Source organism: Zootoca vivipara, chromosome 7 (assembly GCF_963506605.1).
Source record: "Zootoca vivipara chromosome 7, rZooViv1.1, whole genome shotgun sequence".
Classification (NCBI taxonomy): domain Eukaryota; kingdom Metazoa; phylum Chordata; class Lepidosauria; order Squamata; family Lacertidae; genus Zootoca; species Zootoca vivipara.
Genome location: NC_083282.1, coordinates 45,512,461 through 45,528,007, shown reverse-complemented (window position 1 = coordinate 45,528,007; position 15,547 = coordinate 45,512,461). Strand labels below are relative to the sequence as shown.

General features: G+C 44.3%; 1 protein-coding gene across 7 annotated transcripts in view; it reads left to right on the top strand.

Annotated features, from left to right (window-relative positions):
- The window catches only part of RNF220 (ring finger protein 220), a 318,359-nt gene that overhangs the window by 188,700 nt on the left and 114,112 nt on the right, over positions 1 to 15,547 (top strand). The gene's annotated exons all lie outside the window — the stretch shown is intronic.

Genomic DNA, 15,547 nt, shown 5'->3' with positions numbered 1-15,547 from the left:
ATTGCAAAACAAATGTTGTGTGATCTTACCAATATGGAAAATAACATTGCCAAAGCGTTTTGGTGGGGAATTACTGCCTCTCCAGGTTCCCCCTTTCGTGACTTCTATGAACAGCAGCCTCCTTTTCTCAGGCGTTCTTGCCTCCCCAGTGCAGCAGAGAAGAGGTTAAGCATGTGGACACAAAGGTGGAGTCCACCAGCCCACCTCCAGAGGCTGCCACCTGTCCTGAGGCTGCCTCTCCCTTGGCGGCTGTTGCTGCTGCTGCTGCTTTCACCAGCGCAGCAAAAGTCCTCTGTGTTTTTTTTAAAATAATAATTGCATTTTAACTGCTAGCAGTTATTTAGGAAATCGCTGCAGCCAAGGGTTGGCAGATCCCTGGCCTTCCCTTAATAAAACTGCAGCCTGGGAGAGAGCGTGTTTATTTCAATTATTAATGAATTCCCCGGTCATTAAAAGGTGAAGAAAGAGATCGTGCTGCCGATGGCAGCAAGGTGATGTCATCAGGTGGCTGGGAACAGTAGGAAGCAGGGAACAACCAGGTTTTGGACCGCCCAGCACCTCAACAGACCACCCCTCAAGGTTTGGAAAGAGGGCCCAGCTTAGCCTGGAGTCTTTTCTCAGTGTAACAAGGGGGATTATTGGACACAGGTGTAAGGAACCAGTTTCCACAGGGTATAAAAAGAGGGGCCTACTGAATCCAGGTTGGACCAAGACCTCCCAGATCCATACCGATGTAGGATCCAGTACCGAGCCAAAATCTGCCACTTCTCAGATGGGAGGGAAGAGGAGTGGGGGGGGGAGGCAACAGCTAAAAGTCATTTATCCCATGTGACACCCGGTTCCCTTGTGCGCATAATTTATGGTGTAATTTGGGCTGCATCCAACTTAATAAAGGGCCACAGCAAATTAACGAACAGGTTTAAATGAACAGAAGCAATTAGCGCTCAGAGGAGCCTGTGGAAAGAGCAAGGCTAGCCTTGGAGTGGAGCTGGCCGAGAGCAGCCTGTGGCTGGCATGAGGCGGGGGAGGTGGCGTTTAATGGGAAAGGAAAGGAAACACTAAATCATAAAGGCTGACAAGGGCCATTGTGGGCCAGCTGACAAATGAAAAAGAATGGCATTATTCCTTTAAATAACCACGGCAGTTAAAGGGGGAGACAGCTTACTCCTAGCCCTTGCCCGCTAAGGCTGCATGCATGGGGAAGAGCAATAGCAGGGTCTTTATTAATTATTAACTAATGACTCCTACCATGCTGCAATAGATAACGCTCAGTCTCCTCTGCAGATCAGGCCCCAGGGGCTAATCACCAGCCCGCTGTAGCATCCCGCCCCAGCCTGGCAGTGGGAACAAGCCACCTTAAATGTCAGGCTGCTTTTGTGTCTCATGGGGAACTGGGGTTCAGGGCTTCCTTGCATAGAACATGGCATATAAACATGGCCTCTTACATGAACTTGCCCATTTTCAACACAAATATCACTGTGTGTGTGTGTATCGTGCTTTATGTATTCAAGATGGTGGCACCATCCTTCCAGCTTGTGACCCTGGACACAGAAAGGACTTGGGAGACAGAAGCCATCCATAATGAGAAAGGGAAGATAATAATCTCAAATAAGCCAATAAACTTGAAAATAAAATGCAGGCTTATAAATGTGATGGGCTAGAGTACAGGAGCCCAACATACCTCTCTGCCAAACTCCAGTCGTTACCAAAATGGCCCGGCAGCTGTTACTAATCACTGTGGTATGGGAAAATCACCCTGGGAAGTGGGAGAACCTCGCTTGCCAAAGGGAAGGATCTTCTTCTTTTTTTAAAGGGAAGATGTGCCCAACCACAGATTGTTGTTTCAGCTATTAAATAAACATTAGGGTAAAGGAAACCTCCTGTGGTGTGGGATGAAAAAAGCAGCCTTCCCTGGTCATGGCCACACAAAATATGCCCTGCCCCATATTGTCTTCTCAGCAGGGCATCGGTGTGAACACTGCACAGTAAAGCGATTTGGACATTACTCAGAAGCATTTAACTCCAGTGTTTATGAAAAGCACCAGTGGCTCCATGGTTTGTGGCCTCTAAAGGCTTGTTTACACAGCCAAAAAGATTTAGAGGTAATGATTCCAGGGTTATCATCTTGAGGTAGCAACCTTTATCTGCATTAACAAGGCATTGGGGGATGTTACAGCTACATCTCCTTACTGGTGTTACTCAATAGATGGCATTTTCTCACCGGAGATTATGACTTCACTTCAATTTACATGATATTTGTTTGTTTTCCCATTTATGACTTGCTTTTCTTCCATCATGGAGCCCCCATCCTTTCACTAACCAGACTCAGATCTGCTTAGCTGCAGCAACGTTACTGTGTACCATATACCTTCAGACCATGAATTGGATGTGGGAATTGGGTGGCGTGTTGAGATTCCTATATTGCAGGGGGTTGTACTAGATGACCCTCAGGGTCCCTTCCTACTCTACAGTTCTATGATTCTATGTCTTGGAGTTGAGATGTATAATTGTAGTTTCTTAGAACAAAAGAGAGGAGTGTCGTTTCTATTTTTAATTGAGATTGCTGACTCTCTGTCACCTCACTTCAGTTTCTGATTCAACCCTTGCTTGGGTGAACAAATCAGTTTTCATCCCCAAACAACAGACTTCTCTGTTACAGCAGGATTTGTCCCCACTACCAGAGAAAAATAAATTAAACCTTGGCTCATTTAGGACTTTGTCATGAACTTTGAATGACAAACCTTCCTCTTCACTTCTTTTTGTTAGTTTTGCTTTAATTATCTACAGCACTGCCTTCTTTTGTAGATCCAGTGTAGGAATGCTCTAGCAGGGCATTTTTAAAACCCTCAACAGGTATGAAGCTGTCTCACTAGCCATGTAGCCCAGTTGCTTGTTAGAATCTGAGCCAATTGGCCACTGCAACAGCTTTGCCCTTGCTCCGGCTATGTACACCCTGTGCCATTAAAGCACATCTGAAACACATTGTTTCCCCTCAAAGAGTTACAATCCCAGTGAACCTTAACAAACAACAGTGTCCAGAATTCTCTGAGGAATGTGCTTTGAATTTGCTCTAAAAGTATAGTGTTTGTACACAGCTGTTTATCCAGTGAATGTGCAGTCTGTTGCATTTGTACCTGAGTGGACGTCCTGCATATTTTTGAATGGGAGGTGAACTGGAGCAGAACGGTTCCTCTGAGCAAGGCTATCCTCTGCATGTAGCGGGTTGAATAATGAGTGAAGCACATGTGACATTGGTAGCCTGCTTTAGTATTGCCCAATAGAGGGGAAGTGGCTGAATAAGCCCTAAAAAGAAACTAGATAGGCAACTATCCAGAGTGCTTTAGCCTGAAGGAATCTTGCTGGGGCAGGGGATTGGACTATACTGCCTCCCATGATATTTCTAATATTCTTTAATTTAAAAGCAGTGCCTAGCACCTACCTTGCCACAAAATGTTGCATCTATTTCCAAAACTGCCCTGTAAAAGTAAGATAGAAGCTTGTTTGTTTTTCAGAAGGACATGCCAGCGTGGACGGAGTTAATCCCCTCCAAGCCGAAGCTTGTAGTTTTGTTTTCTTTCAATTTATATCCTTCGCTTAAAAGGGGAGGGAGGAGGGGGAAGAAACGCCCGGCAGGTGACATATTCTAAGAGGGAGCAGCGAAATCGTGTTAACCACTTCAAAATCTCATATATTCAATCGGCCTCTGGCAAGACATCTGCCTAATGTTAGCGCTTAAATATCCTTTTCCATTTTACATGCATTCAAGTCTCATTTGAGTGAAATGAAACGGTATTATTAAAGGGAGATTTTGCACAAATGGCCTGAATTTGACATGTCAAGTTCAATGAGGCTGTTACATATGTAATGCTGAGAAGGGGCTCCGAGGCTCCTGGCACTTGAAACAGCGCCAGTGGCTCAGAAATGAAATTTGCATGCAGCCCTTTCTCTCCCCACCCTTCCACTGCCTCCCACGGAATGCCAAGTAGCTGCTCATGCAGTACACATCCTTGGGTTAGGATTCGGGGACAAGGCACAGTGCCCCATGGCGAAGCACTGAAGGGATCGAGATGCTGGCTCCCCAAGCTCTATAGCTGACTGAAGATAAAACATTTAAAGAATCACTGTGTTGAAAGGTGCTCCAGCTGCCCTCTAATCTGCGTCCACCCAGCCACCCAGTTATGGCAGAATCCTCTGGATCCTTTATGCAACTCTTGCAAATGGCATTTCAGTCTTCTAATGTAAAGATGATGAGATTCTACAACCACCTTGCTTATTTCCAACACATTTGCACATTTAAGCAGTACCCAGGCATGTCTAATGTCAGTACCCAGCATTATCAGCACCTAGCATTGGCAGGTTCTCATGGACTGCTAAGGGCCCACTCAGCCAAGTATCCAATCCTGATGCAAATCCCAGTCTACCTTCCTTCCAGCTTTCCAGGTGATCAAGAGACTAGTGAGAGGCTGCACTCAAGGATAATGGAAGTGTTTGAGCACTCTCATTGGAGAGAGGCGACTTTCATGGTACTTTTCTCCTTAGAGAGGGGGAGGCACAAAAACCTGAAGCCCAAGCCCTGTTAACTCCCCACTCCCCACTGTTCTAATGCTGCTGAATTAAAAGTGAATGAGAAGGTATCCTAACAAAGCTAGCTAGCACTATGGTTTTCTAACGCTGAGTTATTCAGGCTGTGCCACCTGCACTGATCCTATAGGTTCATTTGTAATTGTGGATTAGCACAAGCTGAACAGTTTATGTGTGCATTTGCACTGATTCAGCATATCTAGTGCTCAGAAAATCCTTTCTGTTAATAAGTGGCCCTACTATTTAACCAAAATCTGTGGGTTGTATTTAGTGTAGCATTAAGCAGATAGGTAGTTCTGTTAGTGCAAGGATTTCTCCTTGTGCAGTGGAACAATTTCCCCTGTTCCTCCCCCAGCATACTCCCTAAATCTGTTCTGGGATTTCCCCTGACACTCTGGAGCAGATTTGGGGATGGCATGGGGCACACACAGAGAGGAAGAGAGGGGATTTTGTGTTTTGTTTTACTAGTGCAACTCTTTCATTGAATACCGCACTGTTCCTCTACATCACAACACATGCAGGAAGTTTCTTATTTAGATAAATGGGTCATGATGTAGGACAGAAGCTGAGAGCTTCAAGATTCTGTAGGACAGCTAGATCCATAGTATGGCTGCATCCTTACATCAGGGATGGGAAACCTATGACCCTCTAGGTGTTGCTGGACTCCAGCTCTCATCAGCCCCGGCCTGCATGGCCAGTGGCCAGGGATAATGGGAACTGTAGCCCAACAATGTATGAAGAGCCACAGGTTCCTCACTCCTGCCTTACCTATGTCAGGAACCTTGGTGGTCAGAAATTAGTCTGCTCATTTATTTTTGCTGAACCATATGTATGGGATGCACACTTGGTGCTTAATATCCCCATTCCTCCTGTATCAGTATTTTGGTATAACATTGCCAGCATCCTCCTATTCCATTAGCACTGTTATGCAGACATAACAAGCGATAGTAGAGAGAATGAGATAAAAAACAGGGCTCTTCCAGATGACCAGTGTACTGAGCATTCATCCTAATTTGTTTTCACATACACACACACACACACACACAGAGAGAGAGAGAGAGAGAGAGAGAGAGAGAGAGAGAGAGAGAGAGATTTTTTCTGGGGGGACGCAGGGGTACACATACCCCTAAACATTTTGTGAATCTAAGTTTGGTCTTACTGAGGGGCAATATTGCAATATGAGTAGGGAAATGAAACTTCTTCCTTTTTTTTAGAAAAAAGCACTGTACACACACACACACACACACGTTATACAATATCACTATTGAGCACTCAGTTTTAGCAAAGGTTATATAGCATCACCTGACATTGCCGTTATCTGAAACTCTCGAGTATATTTTCCCATCACTTTTCTTACCACAAAAAATTTGTTGTTTTTTGGGGAAGTGAATTTATTGTGCAAAGAACTTAAGAGCACCAAATCCACTTTAATTGTGCAATCTAAATTTGCTGGTATATGATAGAATCATACCTGCAACATAATGAGTCTGGAAGTGGCCACACTGAGTATAATCACTGAGCTCAGTCTTGAGTTCAGGTAAGACACTCCAGTTTGAAATACGATGTTTTCTACCCTCCTGTAATCATGAGTTGGATTGATCCACTAGGAACTCACCTATAGGGAGCTTATGAGCAGGTACCACAAAGTTCCCTGGTTAATCCAGCAGTTGACTGCTCCAGCCCTCTTCAGACTCCTCCTGAGAAGCTAATCCCCAAGAGGTGTGCAAGATGTAATCCTTTCCCCACAATAAGAATAAATGGAGTGCATAAAACATAAATAAGTCCCATTGTCACATGCCATGCATCAGGGTCACTGCTCTCACCTCTTGCTCTCCTAGATTTACACCCAGTGACATAAACTGGCGAGGCAATGCACTGGCACCTCCAAAGCAACCAACACTCAGGTCTTACAGAGCTTCGAGCGAGTGAGATTAGAGACATTTATGAGTGAGGGCCTTTTTTCTTTCACAAAGCTCCATTGAAATACATAGTAAATCTCTCATGTTAAAAGCAACCTGACAACCAAGCAGAGATCTAAAGAGACGGTGACTAGCCAGTATTACTCTCAGTGAGAATTAGACCCCGGTGGCCCCCCATCTCCCTCCATTCGCTAACTTTTTTTCTCATTAGTTTGTCTTTGATACCCTCCCCCATCAGCTTTTTAACATTTCATCCTTTCTTTCTTCCCTCTTCTCCTCCCCCTCCTTCCCATGGTATCATGGCGACATCTCCAAGCCAAGTACTTTTAATTTCGCCTGTGGCCCTTGCTGACACCGTGGATATGCACAGCAAGTTAAATTCCCGCCTGATCAATAAAGCAGAAGCCGTGTGTCCGACCGGTCGATACTTTTTTATCTGTCTTCAGCCCAGTCCTGCTGATGACAGGCCTCTTGCGCATTGCCAAAGACACTCAAGGGCAACCAGACTTTCAAAAACACGAGCACTTTAAATATATATATATATATCATCATCATCATCATCATTATTATTATTTTATTATTATGTTTATAATCCCCTCCAAAAAACCCTGAACTATATCCCTATAGGAAGACAGAAAGCAGTTCACAGTGTTTGGCCTTTGCTTGAAACATTTTTATGATTTATCTTAATTTTTAATTGCAAAAAAACTTGTGAATTAATTGATTTCTGGGGCTTGCCAATTAACATTGTAATTGGGTGCATGATAAATTCTGAGGCAGTGTAATTTTTTATTCTTGTCACCAAGAGGGGCTTGGTGAGGGCAGCTTTTTTCTGCATGTCCCCTTGCATAGAATGTACTCTACCTCCAAGGTACAGCCTTGCTTCCTGCTACCAGCTTCTTCAGAAAGAGATCAGTAACCTATTCAGCTTTGCAAAATGGGATCTCTCAAAGGCATAAATTCATGCCTGGTAGATCTGAAGGAGAGGGCAGTTCCTTCACAAGGTTCTTTTCCTTCTAGTTTTCCCTTCGCATTCCATAGCATATACCTAATCAATGCTTCCTTCATTCAATTATGGCTTAGAAAAGGGAAAGTCTTGAGCTGTTGCTCCTGAAGTAGTGTTGCCCAGTTGCAACTCTGGGAATATGCATATACCTTTGGATCTCCCAGTGCAATGGGGAATGAGGCAGCCACAGCTTATTCCATCCATTCTTTCACTGTCTTTGCGCACTTGGAGCCCTGCTTGCCACACAGCTGGTGGGTAGAAGAAAGGGGGCAGAAAGACTATGGCTACTTTGTCTCCCACTTCTTGGAGGTGGTGGGGCTTCAAAATATATGAATATTTTGCAGGACACAACCTGGCAATCCTATCTAAAAAATAAGTTTGGCAATGGAGAGAAATAGAGATGTTGTCAGGGCCTGGTCATTATACTTTGGAAAGGGAATATGCATCACCCTGCTATGTAAAATTTGAGTTGGCCGGTGGAGGAGATGCTCATCTTTAAAGTTTAGAGGATACTTGTGGAGCATCACCAAATTGCTCAGGTTAAAGGCTCTTTTCCCAGTCTCATTCATTACCCATTACTCAAAGACCCTGTAGGCAGAACAGAAAGAAGAGGTGAAGAGGGTATACATAAAGAGGAATGAAGAGTCCGGCCTTTACAAGTTTCAACCAATAGAAGACTCATCAGCTTCTGCATAGTCCAATGCTGTTAGCTAAAAGGTAAAGGTTACCAGAACGCCACTAGCAGGGAGATATGGTACCACAAATCTGTGTGGCACATCATTGGAGTCCAGCAGAGTCCACAAACTGTGTAGACCAATACTATCACTAAACCTAATGTGGTTTAGTCTTTGCCTCATCCCTGGTTTATGTTCAGTGCAGATGAAGATGATTAATTATTATTAATTTTGTTTAGGAATCATTTATTAATCATTCCCATATATAAAACAGTTATATACATAAAAATAGTTGACACAATTGCACACATAAAAACAATTTTATACAAAACAATTATAAATATAAGAAGGGATTAAAACAACAACTGTATTCACATACATAAGATGAGTTCATATCGCAACCTGGATAAAGATGTTGGAAGGTTTGTTCAAAGAGGAGCATCTTTAGCATGCATTGAAAAGGCAAAGAGAAGGCTGGGCAACCCAGTCAAATGGGTGGAGTACAAATAATTAAAATATTATTTAAAATTATTATTACTTGTCTGGTATGCAGTGGGAGGGAGTTCCAAAGGATAGGTGTCACTTCAGTAAAGGCCTGATTCTGGCACCTCCTGATAGGATTCCCTCTTCAGAGAACAGTAATTGGGTATGTAAGGAATGAGGCAATATTTTAGGCATCTTGGTATTTGTACACCAATACCAGCACGAAGAAGAAGAAGAAGAAGAAGAAGAAGAAGAAGAAGAAGAAGAAGAAGAAGAAGAAGAAGAAGAAGAAGAAGAAGAAGAAGAAGAAGAAGAAGAAGAAGAAGAAGAAGAAGAGTAGTTTGGATTTGATATCCTGCTTTATCACTACCCGAAGGAGTCTCAAAGTGGCTAACATTCTCCTTTCCCTTCCTCCCCCACAACAAACACTCTGTGGGGTGAGTGGGGCTGAGAGACTTTAAAAAGTGTGACTAGCCCAAGGTCACCCAACAGCTGCATGTGGAGGAGCAGAGACACGAACCCGGTTCCCCAGATTACGAGTCTGTTCCAAACCACTACACCACACTGGCTCATCTCAGTAGCTATTTGGCAACCAGTGTGCATACAGGTGTACATGCAGTCAATAGGTTTTACATTGATTGCTTCAGCCTTTGAAGGCCTCCAACCTTCAGTGGGGAAATTGACAGTTATGCTGTAGTTAGCTACTGTGCCTTTATTCATGAATATGTCAGCCTCTCCCCAGACTTATGCTCATATCGTCAACTTTCATGCTTCTCCATTTTCTTGGGTTACAGGTATGCTACCTTTAGAGTGGTGTATGCCCAAAAGAGTGTGAGTGAATGTTTCTTTTTTAAAAGAAAGGGCCAAGTAGTTTTTACTTTGTGTTGAGTGTGGCCATCTTTTCTACAAACTCTTCAGCAATGCCTCTGTCAACATCCTGGCCCTGCTCCTGTGGTTTTGACAGGATCCTGATACACAAAATTTGCAGAGGAAAAGCTTTTTCTGGCACAGATATAAGTTGTTGGAGGAGCTTCACCTCCTTAATTGCTGTATCACAGGCTTCTATTATAAGCACAGGAGCAAGAGGAGTTTGTTTTTTAAGGGTGGCAAGTTGTTTTGTGTTGTGATTTCAAACTTCTGTGCAGGGGCGTAGCCAGGATGAAAATCAGGGGGGGGCAAGGGGCGGGGGCGGGGCCACATCGGAGCAGCCCGAAATCGGGCTGCTCCGACTCCCTCCTCCCCCTCCGCGATAGGAACGGACGAGGGGGAGCCAGGATCAGCCCGAAATCGGGCTGCTCCGACTCCCTCCTCCCCCTCCACGATCGGAACGGACGAGGGGGAGCCAGGATCAGCCCGAAATCGGGCTGCTCCAACTCCCTCCTCCCCCTCCGCGATAGGAAGGGACGAGGGGGAGCCAGGATCAGCCCAAAATCGGGCTGCTCCGATCCCCTCCTCCCCCTCTGCAATCGCTGGGGCAGGTGGAGGGAAAGCCCCAGAGCCGCGCAAAGCGGTTGCCTGGCTTTCCCTCCGCCCGCCCCACAGCCAGCCGGCTAGAAGGGACGTCTCCCTTCTCCCTTGCTGGCTGTGGGGCGGAGGGAGGGAAAGCCAGCCAAACGCTTTGCGCGGCTCTGGTGCTTTCCCGCCGCCCGCCCCACAGCCAGCCAGGGAGAAGGGAGACGGCACCGGGCGGGCAGTGGGGCAGGCTGGCCAGTGGCCCTGCTTCTAGGGGGGGCAATTGCCCCCTCCTGCCCCCCTGCCTACGCCCATGCTTCTGTTCTTGACAAGAGAGCAGGTGGTGCTGTGGTCTAAACCACTAAGCCTCTTGGGCTTGCTGATCAGAAGGTCGGCAGTTCAAGTCAGTGTGACGGGGGTGATGTTCTGTCGCAGCTCCTGCCAACCTAGCTGTTTCAAAAGCACACCAGCACGAGTACCTAAATAGACGAGAAGGTAAACAGTGTTTCTGTGCGCTCTGGCACTTGTCGCAGTGTCCCGTTGCACTATGCAGGCCACATGACCCAGAAAGCTGTCTGTGGACAAACTCCGGCTCCCTCGGCTTGAAGCGAGATGAGCGCTGCACCTCATAGTCCAGTTTGATTGAACTATCCAGGGGTCCTTTACCTTGGCAAACTGAATTTGTGCCCTGCCATATTTGCTATTGAGATGGGTCAGAGACCTGATTGTGACATTAGTGAAAATGGAGACATGGTGTGGTATTCAACTAAGTTTTATTCACAGAAGACTCATTTAAATTAATGAACATGATTAAGTTTGGTCCATTAATTTCAGTGTGTCTACTCTGAATAAAATTTAGTTGAATGCTACCCATGTCCTCTTTTGTTGCACCTCTTCAGTACTGGGACATTGAAGCTTGGCCTAACTTTGTGGCTGAGATTTTGAATGTGGAGGTTCCGGTTTCCACCTGCAGGAATGGCGGACCTGTTTTCCATCTCTCTGACCTTCGTAAGGAATTTGGCGGTTGCTAGGGGAGTAAATGGCAACCCCCTACCCTCTCCGGGGGTTACGGAGAGGGGCTGCTGGCCCGCGATGCCCCCAGACCCACTCCGACTGTTTTTGGAGTGGGGGGAGCTTGGGCTGAGCACTTACGAGGGCCAGGACTCCCGGACGCTAATCTGCATGGCGGGGATTTCCATGGTTAAAGAAGATAATTAGGCTTAAATCTATGGACATACTTCAGAAGGAGGGGAAGAAGCGCTGTTTACTGCTGAGAAATTTATGCTGCTGAGGGAGAGGAGTCAAAGACTGTACTGCATCTGGAAGAAGGATTGATGGGGACGGAGCGATAAGGGAAGTTTTTATTTTTTTTCTTCATATTGTTGCCTCGTACCTTCCCGGACGCGATGTCCTGGCTTGTTTGGAGTGAAAGAGAAGCAAAAGACTGTGTGAGTTGAACTTTATAACTGTTGTTACTGAGCATATTTTTTAAAGATGTGGAGTTGCCGATGAGAAAAGCCCCCCCCTAGTCGGACGGAAGGAGTTCTGGACGCGCTCGGAGGATTTATGAGCTGTGACGCACTTTAAATTGGAGCAGCGACCTGAAGCTAAGTTCAGCTATAGGGCAAGGAGATCCATTAATTTACCAAGAGTTTATGGTTTGATGTTTGGGTCTCCTGCCTGGAAAAGCTGTAAATTCTATAATGATCGTAAATCTTCATGGCTATGAGAGAAAACGAAAGTGATTTGAGCTTTTTAAGATGGCGCTGCTTCGAGCTGCTTCGACGCAACAGGGAGCTCCATTAAGAAGATTTATGGGGAGGCTGGACTGATTAACTCACACAGGAGAAAGAACATCTGTGAAACTTTGTTTGATATTTATCTCAGCAGCTGGGAAACAATCGGATGAAAGTGGAAAACATCTATGTGACTGTAAGGGGAAGATCTGGATTATTATGAACTTGGAGGACGATTTGAACTTTAGAAAAAAGACGGCAGTGGACAGTTGCGAGGAATTCCCAATTTCTTGAAGCATGGGAACCCAAATAAAAAATTCTTTAGATGATTTGGCATAACATTCGGTTTGATTGATATATATATGTGTATAATTTGAAATATTGAATGTGATATAATTGGTTTTAATTGGAAAATTAATAAAAATATTTTTTTTAAAAAAAAGAGATTTTGAATGTGACTGAGCTTGAACTAGGCCTCTGAACACAAGTTCAAGCTCCACCACATTCTCCCTGTATGACATTAAGTGAATCTGGCAACTCATCTGGGCCTCTGTTCCCCATGTGTATAGAAAGGTTAATAGAGGTTGTAATTTTAAATTTGTCAGTGATTGTGAGGCCACTTGGACATTTAGTTGTTGAAGGGTGCACCATATGATGAGCAGGTAAGCTAACAAAGTGAACCCAGGTGCCCTGGTGAAGGGCAGAGTAGGGAGAAACATGGGCAGCAGAATAGATTGGGCAACTAAACCCATGGAAAATGTCTCTAGGTCTTTCTCCCTGCAAGCAAAATTCAACTGTGGGCCAGTCCTTTTGGTGGATTAAAGCTACCAGCTGGAGGATAATTATTTCCCCATTACAGCTACAGTAACAAAGATCAATCTCCACATTCCCTTCCCCCCTGGCTTGTATCTTGTCTTTATTTGTTAGACTGGCTTTATGTTTCCCCCCTCCTGTCATTTTCTTTTCTGGGAAGAGTTAAGGAGCTCAATTTGTTGGGTTTCAGCCCATAAGGAAAGGCAAAACAGAGCAGAAACAAAAATTTAGCCATTTGGTTAAAAGAAAGCACACGCCCATGTTTCCCTTTATTTTATCACTGAGTTGATCTTATGGTGCAAGTGAGGATTGCTTCATGGATTCTTGTCCTGAAGCTGCTGTGTACAAATTGGAGATTACTGGCTATCATGAGGTTGTGCAAGTGTTATTTTGTGTGGGGTTTCCCCCACTGATAAATATAGTGCAGGCTAATAGTCACTGATCATCCTTATTTACAGGTTCTTGGTTAGGGTTGTAACAAGAGGGCCAGAGATCACTATGGCCTGATTTTAGTGTGGGCAAGTCAAATGCTTGTATTGGAGTTTGGCTGCTTCAGCAGATGTACCATTTCTACCCTGCTGCTGATTTGGGGAAGTGCCAAGATGAGTCTCTTGGGTCTAGCATTTGCATAGCATTGAGTGCCAAGCTTTTTAAAGTCTACCCCATTCCTTGCAGCACTACCCTGCCCCCGCCCCCCATTTTGTGAGGGTAGATTTGTTTTCTACTTAGTTCTTTGATGGTCATGTGGTTGCTCTGTCCAACACAACTGTACTATTACTATAGTAATTATACTATTACTATTATTATTTATCAAAATTTCTATACTACCCTTCATCTGAAGATCACAGGGTGGTTTACAGTACAGTGGTACCTCAGTTTATGAACACAATTGGTTCCGGAAGTCTGTTCATAAACTGAAGCATTCATAAACTGAAGCGAACTTTCCCATTGAAAGTAATGGAAAGTGGATTAATCCGTTCCAGACAGGTCCACGGAGTACTCAACCTGAAGTGTACTTAACCCGAAGCATGGGTGTAATTGGTTCCGGAAGTCTGTTCATAAACCGAAGCGTTCATAAACTGAAGCAAACTTTCCCATTGAAAGTAATGGAAAGTGAATTAATCTGTTCCAGATGGGTCCGCGGCGTTTGTAAACCGAAAATTTGTAAACCGAGGTGTTCATAAACCGAGGTTCCACTGTATAAAAACACAAAAACGCATAACATTATACAGTAACAAACAAAAGCAATAGCCCCTCCCCATAGACTTTCTCACTGTAACAGAATTGCTTGTGCTCCAATGTGTGGACTGACTATTCTGCTATTGTCTCTGAATGGTAGAATTAGTGCAAGGATAGAAGTGTGGTTGAGACATTCATTTACTTACTGTTATAACAAGCCCTCAGAAACCTTTACTCTACACTTTCTAGGCCGAAATCCCAAATAGCTGTTTGCTGTGATTCTGTTTTAAAGAGCTGATTTTTGTGGGCAAAGCACCAGAGCAAAAAATAAAAGGGATGGCTGTGTGCTCGAACACAGAGCTTTAACGTATGAACCTGTTCCTGGAAAGAGTGGAGCAAATGGTAAGTGAGGATAAGCCCTAAGTCAAAATGAGTAGATGCTCCCTTTCTAATGTGGAGGTCAGATGGAACTGAATTTATTGAGAAAAAGCTCCAATCCTAGCTCAGACAGCAAAGCACGGAGGCTACACCTGCCTTAGTGCCACTTTCCAGGGAACTCTTACTTAAAGCTTTGGGTTGTTTCCAAATAACTCATCAGCCCAAGGATTTCTGCTTGTGCAACAGAATTGCCCCTTTTCTTGTGTGCCCCCCCCCATTCCCTTCCCAGATCTGCTGTGGGTGGTTGGGCAGAAACCCAGAACAGATTTAGGAGGGCCTGGGAGAGGGGGAGTTCCATTGTGCAAGCAGAAATCCTTGTGCTGATGGAATGAGTTAGTTGGATACCTATGGCTGTACACCATAAAAATATAACAGGGAAGGATAGCAGGCAGGAAAGGGAAGGGTCGTTGCTCAGTAGAGGAACACATGCCTTGTGTGCAGTAGGTTACAGGTTCAATCCCAATCCCAGTATCTCCAGTAAGAGCTGATAAAATATTCCTGTCAGAAATCCTAGAAAGCTGCTGCCAGTAAAAATAGAGTCTGTACTGTCTGTATCAGTACTGAGCTAGATGGGCCAATGATCTGACTCAGCATGACAGCTTCCCATCTTCCCATGCATCTATTTTTTTGTAAATAGAGATTTCTGTCAGATTTTTAAATACTGCCTGCATTGATGAAGGCTATAAATGAACTTATTTTATATGGAAGTTTGTGTCAAAGAAATGGAACCAAACAACAAAACTCCATGTTTTCTGCTAGTGTCCCTGGTTTCAGTTAGGTTTCAATTAGGTTTGAAGCACATCCATTATCAAACTATAAACCAGGATGATCAACAATTTTACAGTCATTTTCCAGTTTTATCCAGTCCCTAATTAATCCAAACCAAACATGGCTGTTATTGGTAATTTGTATTGTTTTAAAAAAATTCTTCAATAAAAATATTTAAAAAGCAAACAAACAATTTTACAGTTATGCTCATGTCATCCTCAGATTTTATTTGGGCTTCTGGGAGGCTGGAGTGAAGAAAAGTAAAAACAGACTTTTGGACCACTTTATGTTTTATCTAAAAGTGGCAGTGTGCAGACTCACTGTACTTATCCCCATTTGGCAAGCAATATTTTTCTCTCATGTTGTTGGAGCATTTTCCCAGTCACTACTAGCTGATATAGGACACACACACACACACACACACACACACACACACACACACACATGCCAACAAGAAGTCCCTGCTTCCTTCATGCTGAGCCTTCCCATGGAACAGTC